Consider the following 7,500-nt stretch of genomic DNA (forward strand, 5'->3'; position numbering starts at 1 on the left):
CGGTCTCGCGACGAAAGCGGTTTCGCGCTGGTTGGTGCGCTAGAGGTCGATCCGCAGGCCGAAGGAACCGTCCACCCGAACACCCCGGCGCGAGGCCGGGGCCGGCAGGGGCCCTCCGATGGCGGGTCATGCTTGCCAATCGGTCAGTGGTTGGTGTGGTGCAGTACATGTCAGGGTGTGGGTGCGAGATGGGCCGGGAGGACCGCTCCTCCTGCGTCGGACCCCGAGTCATAGGAAGTGCCGTTTTGTCACAACCCCAGGGGTGGGGTGGGTAACGGTAGGGAAGTGCCGGCCAACGCGCAGAGGTCGACCCGCAGGCCGAAGGAACCGTCCACCCGAACACCCCGGCGCGAGGCCGGGGCCGGCAGGGGCCCTCCGATGGCGGGTCATGATTGCCAATCGGTCAGTGGTTATGTGTGTGCTGCGGTGCCGGCCAACGCTCAGAGGTCGACCCGCAGGCCGAAGGAACCGTCCACCCGAACACCCCGGCGCGAGGCCGGGGCCGGCAGGGGCCCTCCGATGGCGGGTCATGATTGCCAATCGGTCAGTGGTTGTGTGTGTGCTGCGGTGCCGGCCAACGCTCAGAGGTCGACCCGCAGGCCGAAGGAACCGTCCACCCGAACACCCCGGCGCGAGGCCGGGGCCGGCAGGGGCCCTCCGATGGCGGGTCATGATTGCCAATCGGTCAGTGGTTATGTGTGTGCTGCGGTGCTGCGGTGCCGGCCAACGCTCAGAGGTCGACCCGCAGGCCGAAGGAACCGTCCACCCGAACACCCCGGCGCGAGGCCGGGGCCGGCAGGGGCCCTCCGATGGCGGGTCATGATTGCCAATCGGTCAGTGGTTGTGTGTGCTGCGGTGGGGCCGGGAGGACCGCTCCTCCTGCGTCGGACCCGGGTCATGGGAAGTGCCGTGTGGCGGTGGTGGGGCCGGGAGGACCGCTCCTCCTGCGTCGGACCCGAGTCATGGGAAGTGCCGTGTGGCGGGGCCGGGAGGACCGCTCCTCCTGCGTCGGACCCGAGTCATAGGAAGTGCCGTGTGGCGGGGCCGGGAGGACCGCTCCTCCTGCGTCGGACCCGAGTCATAGGAAGTGCCGTGTGGCGGGGCCGGGAGGACCGCTCCTCCTGCGTCGGACCCGAGTCATAGGAAGTGCCGTGTGGTGGGGCCGGGAGGACCGCTCCTCCTGCGTCGGACCCGAGTCATAGGAAGTGCCGTGTTGCGCTGGTGGGGCCGTGCCCGCCAACAGCCTTCAGTGGTCGGATACCACGTTTGCAAGCTCCCCGCTGGAATGGGGACTTAGAAGAAATGAGGGGAAAATTCCCCCGGAGCTCCGTGCCTGAGGGCGGGCTGTGAGCCGCGCCGCGTCCGCCAACAGCCTTCCATGGTCGGACACCATTGTTCGCAAGTTGCCCGCTGGAATGGGCACATAGAAGAAATTTCGAGGATAACATCCACCAGAGCGCCAGGGCGGCCGTTATTGCAGTATGCGTCCGCCTGGCAGCTCTCTTCCGCGGGAACCATTGGGCAATTTCTTTCACGGAGGTGGACATAGAAGAATTTTTGTTTCTAAAAACGTGGTTCCTAAAAATGTGCCCCAGGTGTTTTGGAAAACCCGGGTAAACCTGGGAAGTAGGCAAATGACCCTCTGACTAGGGGGAAAAACGTTTGCCTACTGCAGCGCCCCTAATGCAATTCGGCGGAACTGCAACGCCCCTGGTCGCCTAAACGCTACCCCTGGTCGCCTAAACCTCACCCCTGGTCGCCTAAACCTCACCCCTGGTCGCCTAAAAGTCACCCCTGGTCGCCTAAATTGTCAACCCCTGGTCACCTAAATTGTCAACCCCTGGTCGCCTAAAGGGGACTTAGAAGAAATGAGGGGGCAAATTCCCCCGGAGCTCCGTGCCTGAGGGCGGGCTGTGAGCCGCGCCGCGTCCGCCAACAGCCTTCAGTGGTCGGATACAATGTTTGAAAGGTCCCCGCTGGAAAGGGGACTTAGAAGAAATGAGGCAAATTTCCCCGGAGCTCCGTGCCTGAGGGCGGGCTGTGAGCCGCGCCGCGTCCGCCAACAGCCTTCAGTGGTCGGATACAATGTTTGAAAGGTCCCCGCTGGAAAGGGGACTTAGAAGAAATGAGGCAAATTTCCCCGGAGCTCCGTGCCTGAGTGCGGGCTGTGAGCCGCGCCGCGCCCGCCAACAGCCTTCAGTGGTCGGATACAATGTTTGAAAGTTCCCCGCTGGAAAGGGGACTTAGAAGAAATGAGGCAAATTTCCCCGGAGCTCCGTGCCTGAGGGCGGGCTGTGAGCCGCGCCGCGTCCGCCAACAGCCTTCAGTGGTCGGATACAATGTTTGAAAGGTCCCCGCTGGAAAGGGGACTTAGAAGAAATGAGGCAAATTTCCCCGGAGCTCCGTGCCTGAGGGCGGGCTGTGAGCCGCGCCGCGCCCGCCAACAGCCTTCAGTGGTCGGATACAATGTTTCAAAGTTCCCCGCTGGAAAGGGGACTTAGAAGAAATGAGGCAAATTCACCCGGAGCTCCGTGCCCGAGGGCCGGCTATGAGCCGCGCCGTGCCCGCCAACAGCCTTCCACGGTCGGATACAATGTTTCAAAGTTCCCCGCTGGAAAGGGGACTTAGAAGGAATTTGTCAAATTCACCCGGAGCTCCGTGCCTGAGGGCCGGCTATGAGCCGCGCCGTGCCCGCCAACAGCCTTCCTTTGGTCGGATACAATGTTTCAAAGTTCCCCGCTGGAAAGGGGACTTAGAAGAAATGAGGCAAATTTCACCGGAGCTCCGTGCCTGAGGGCGGGCTGTGAGCCGCGCCGCGCCCGCCAACAGCCTTCCTTTGGTCGGATACAATGTTTGAAAGTTCCCCGCTGGAAAGGGGACTTAGAAGAAATGAGGCAAATTTCCCCGGAGCTCCGTGCCTGATGGCGGGCTGTGAGCCGCGCCGCGCCCGCCAACAGCCTTCAGTGGTCGGATACAATGTTTGAAAGTTCCCCGCTGGAAAGGGGACTTAGAAGAATTGAGTAAAATTCACCCGGAGCTCCGTGCCCGAGGGCCGGCTATGAGCCGCGCCGCGCCCGCCAACAGCCTTCCTTTGGTCGGATACAATGTTTCAAAGTTCCCCGCTGGAAAGGGGACTTAGAAGAAATTTGTGAAAATTCACCCGGAGCTCCGTGCCTGAGGGCCGGCTATGAGCCGCGCCGTGCCCGCCAACAGCCTTCCACGGTCGGATACAATGTTTCAAAGTTCCCCGCTGGAAAGGGGACTTAGAAGAAATTTGTGAAAATTCACCCGGAGCTCCGTGCCCGAGGGCCGGCTATGAGCCCCGCCGTGCCCGCCAACAGCCTTCCACGGTCGGATACAATGTTTCAAAGTTCCCCGCTGGAAAGGGGACTTAGAAGAAATTTGTGAAAATTCACCCGGAGCTCCGTGCCTGAGGGCCGGCTATGAGCCGCGCCGTGCCCGCCAACAGCCTTCCTTTGGTCGGATACAATGTTTCAAAGTTCCCCGCTGGAAAGGGGACTTAGAAGAAATTTGTAAAATTCACCCGGAGCTCCGTGCCCGAGGGCCGGCTATGAGCCCCGCCGTGCCCGCCAACAGCCTTCCACGGTCGGATACAATGTTTCAAAGTTCCCCGCTGGAAAGGGGACTTAGAAGAAATTTGTAAAATTCACCCGGAGCTCCGTGCCTGAGGGCCGGCTATGAGCCGCGCCGTGCCCGCCAACAGCCTTCCACGGTCGGATACAATGTTTCAAAGTTCCCCGCTGGAAAGGGGACTTAGAAGAAATTTGTGAAAATTCACCCGGAGCTCCGTGCCCGAGGGCCGGCTATGAGCCGCGCCGTGCCCGCCAACAGCCTTCCACGGTCGGATACAATGTTTCAAAGTTCCCCGCTGGAAAGGGGACTTAGAAGAAATTTGTGAAAATTCACCCGGAGCTCCGTGCCTGAGGGCCGGCTATGAGCCGCGCCGTGCCCGCCAACAGCCTTCCACGGTCGGATACAATGTTTCAAAGTTCCCCGCTGGAAAGGGGACTTAGAAGAAATTTGTGAAAATTCACCCGGAGCTCCGTGCCTGAGGGCCGGCTATGAGCCGCGCCGTGCCCGCCAACAGCCTTCCACGGTCGGATACAATGTTTCAAAGTTCCCCGCTGGAAAGGGGACTTAGAAGAAATTTGTGAAAATTCACCCGGAGCTCCGTGCCTGAGGGCCGGCTATGAGCCGCGCCGTGCCCGCCAACAGCCTTCCACGGTCGGATACAATGTTTCAAAGTTCCCCGCTGGAAAGGGGACTTAGAAGAAATTTGTAAAATTCACCCGGAGCTCCGTGCCCGAGGGCCGGCTATGAGCCGCGCCGTGCCCGCCAACAGCCTTCCACGGTCGGATACAATGTTTCATAGTTCCCCGCTGGAAAGGGGACTTAGAAGAAATTTGTGAAAATTCACCCGGAGCTCCGTGCCCGAGGGCCGGCTATGAGCCGCGCCGTGCCCGCCAACAGCCTTCCACGGTCGGATACAATGTTTCAAAGTTCCCCGCTGGAAAGGGGACTTAGAAGAAATTAGGCAACTTTCCCCGGAGCTCCATGCCTGAGTGCGGGCTGTTTGCCGCGCCGTGCCCGCCAACAGCCTTCAGTGGTCGGATACAATGTTTCAAAGTTCCCCGCTGGAAAGGGGACTTAGAAGAAATTATGAATATTTTTGTTTCTAAAAACGTGATCCCTGAAAATGTGCCCCAGGTGTTTTGGAAAACCCGGGTAAACCTGGGAAGTAGGCAAATGACCCTCTGACTAGGGGGGAAGAACGTTTGCCTACTGCAGCGCCCCTAATGCAATTCGGCGGAACTGCAACGCCCCTGGTCGCCTAAACGCTACCCCTGGTCGCCTAAAAGCTACCCCTGGTCGCCTAAAAGCTACCCCTGGTCGCCTAAAAGCTACCCCTGGTCGCCTAAACGCTACCCCTGGTCGCCTAAACGCTACCCCTGGTCGCCTAAACGCTTCCCCTGGTCACCTAAACGCTACCCCTGGTCGCCTAAACGCTACCCCTGGTCGCCTAACTGACCCCTCGTGTGTGGGGATCAACGTTTGCCTACTAGGGCGTCCTCCGGCGGCCTCTCGGCAGTACTGCAGGCCCATTTTAGCCGAGCCCATTGAAATGAATGGGGGAATTTTATACGTTTTTGCCTTTTTTTTCCCCCTCGTTCTTTTTGTATTTATTCATTTATTTCAACTTTTACCGACTCAACCGCCCTCCGGCGTGCCCTCGGCGGTCCCGCAAGCCCAATTCGGCCGAGCCCATTGAAATGAATGGGGGAATTTTATACGTTTTTGCCTTTTTTTTCCCCCCCTCGTCCTTTTTGTATTTATTCATTTATTTCAACTTTTACCGACTCAACCGCCCTCCGGCGTGCCCTCGGCGGTCCCGCAAGCCCAATTCGGCCGAGCCCATTGAAATGAATGGGGGAATTTTATACGTTTTTGCCTTTTTTTTCCCCCCCCTCGTCCTTTTTGTATTTATTCATTTATTTCAACTTTTACCGACTCAACCGCCCTCCGGCGTGCCCTCGGCGGTCCCGCAAGCCCAATTCGGCCGAGCCCATTGAAATGAATGGGGGAATTTTATACGTTTTTGCCTTTTTTTTCCCCCCCTCGTCCTTTTTGTATTTATTTACTTATTTCAACCTTTACCGACTTAGGGGCCGCTTTGCACCGCCTGTGCCCGGGGAAGGTGCTCCTATTCGGGCCAAGTGTGACACACGCCCGCCCTCCTCCTCCGGAGCTTCCATTAGGGTAGACTTAGGGGCCGCTTGGCACCGCCTGTGCCCGGGGAAGGTGCTCATATTCGGCTTCACTGTCAGGCAGCATGCACTCCTCCTCCGGAGCTTCCATTTGGGCAAACTTAGGGGCCGCTTGGCACCGCCCGTGCCCGGGGAAGGTGCTCCTATTCGGGCCAAGTGTGACACACGCCCGCACTCCTCCTCCGGAGCTTCCATTTGGGCAAACTTAGGGGCCGCTTGGCACCGCCTGTGCCCGGGGAAGGTGCTCATATTCGGCTTCACTGTCACACAGCATGCACTCCTCCTCCGGAGCTTCCATAAGGGCAAACTTAGGGGCCGCTTGGCACCGCCTGTGCCCGGGGAAGGTGCTCATATTCGGCTTCACTGTCACACAGCGTGCACTCCTCCTCCGGAGCTTCCATAAGGGCAAACTTAGGGGCCGCTTGGCACCGCCTGTGCCCGGGGAAGGTGCTCATATTCGGCTTCACTGTCACACAGCGTGCACTCCTCCTCCGGAGCTTCCATTTGGGCAAACTTAGGGGCCGCTTGGCACCGTCTGTGCCCGGGGAAGGTGCTCATATTCGGGCCAAGTGTGACACACGCCCGCACTCCTCCTCCGGAGCTTCCATGAGGGTAGACTTAGGGGCCGCTTGGCACCGCCTGTGCCCGGGGAAGGTGCTCATAGTCGGCTTCACTGTCAGGCAGCATGCACTCCTCCTCCGGAGCTTCCATTTGGGCAAACTTAGGGGCCGCTTGGCACCGTCTGTGCCCGGGGAAGGTGCTCATATTCGGGCCAAGTGTGACACACGCCCGCACTCCTCCTCCGGAGCTTCCATTTGGGCAAACTTAGGGGCCGCTTGGCACCGCCTGTGCCCGGGGAAGGTGCTCATATTCGGGCCAAGTGTGACACACGCCCGCACTCCTCCTCCGGAGCTTCCATTTGGGCAAACTTAGGGGCCGCTTGGCACCGCCTGTGCCCGGGGAAGGTGCTCATATTCGGGCCAAGTGTGACACACGCCCGCACTCCTCCTCCGGAGCTTCCATAAGGGCAAACTTAGGGGCCGCTTGGCACCGCCTGTGCCCGGGGAAGGTGCTCATAGTCGGCTTCACTGTCAGGCAGCATGCACTCCTCCTCCGGAGCTTCCATTTGGGCAAACTTAGGGGCCGCTTGGCACCGTCTGTGCCCGGGGAAGGTGCTCATATTCGGCTTCACTGTCAGGCAGCATGCACTCCTCCTCCGGAGCTTCCATTTGGGCAAACTTAGGGGCCGCTTGGCACCGCCTGTGCCCGGGGAAGGTGCTCCTATTCGGGCCAAGTGTGACACACGCCCGCCCTCCTCCTCCGGAGCTTCCATGAGGGTAAACTTAGGGGCCGCTTGGCACCGCCCGTGCCCGGGGAAGGTGCTCATATTCGGGCTAAGTGTGACAGACGCCGGCCTATTACCCCCGGAGCGATGGAGCTGGGGGCGCTCGCTCCCCGCCCGTGCCCGGGGAAGGTGCTCCTCTCCGGCCTAAGTGTGGCAGACGCCGGCCTATTACCCCCAGAGCGATGGAGCTGGGGGGCGCTCGCTCCCCGCCCGTGCCCGGGGAAGGTGCTCCTCTCCGGGCTAAGTGTGGCAGACGCCGGCCTATTACCCCCGGGGCGATGGAGCTGGGGGGCGCTCGCTCCCTGCCTGTGCCCGGGGAAGGTGCTCATCTCCGGGCTAAGTGTGGCAGACGCCGGCCTATTACCCCCG

This window comes from Idiotropiscis lumnitzeri, unplaced genomic scaffold (assembly GCF_059441095.1).
Source record: "Idiotropiscis lumnitzeri isolate Australia: NSW breed Sydney's pygmy pipehorse unplaced genomic scaffold, RoL_Ilum_1.0 HiC_scaffold_304, whole genome shotgun sequence".
NCBI lineage: Eukaryota > Metazoa > Chordata > Actinopteri > Syngnathiformes > Syngnathidae > Idiotropiscis > Idiotropiscis lumnitzeri.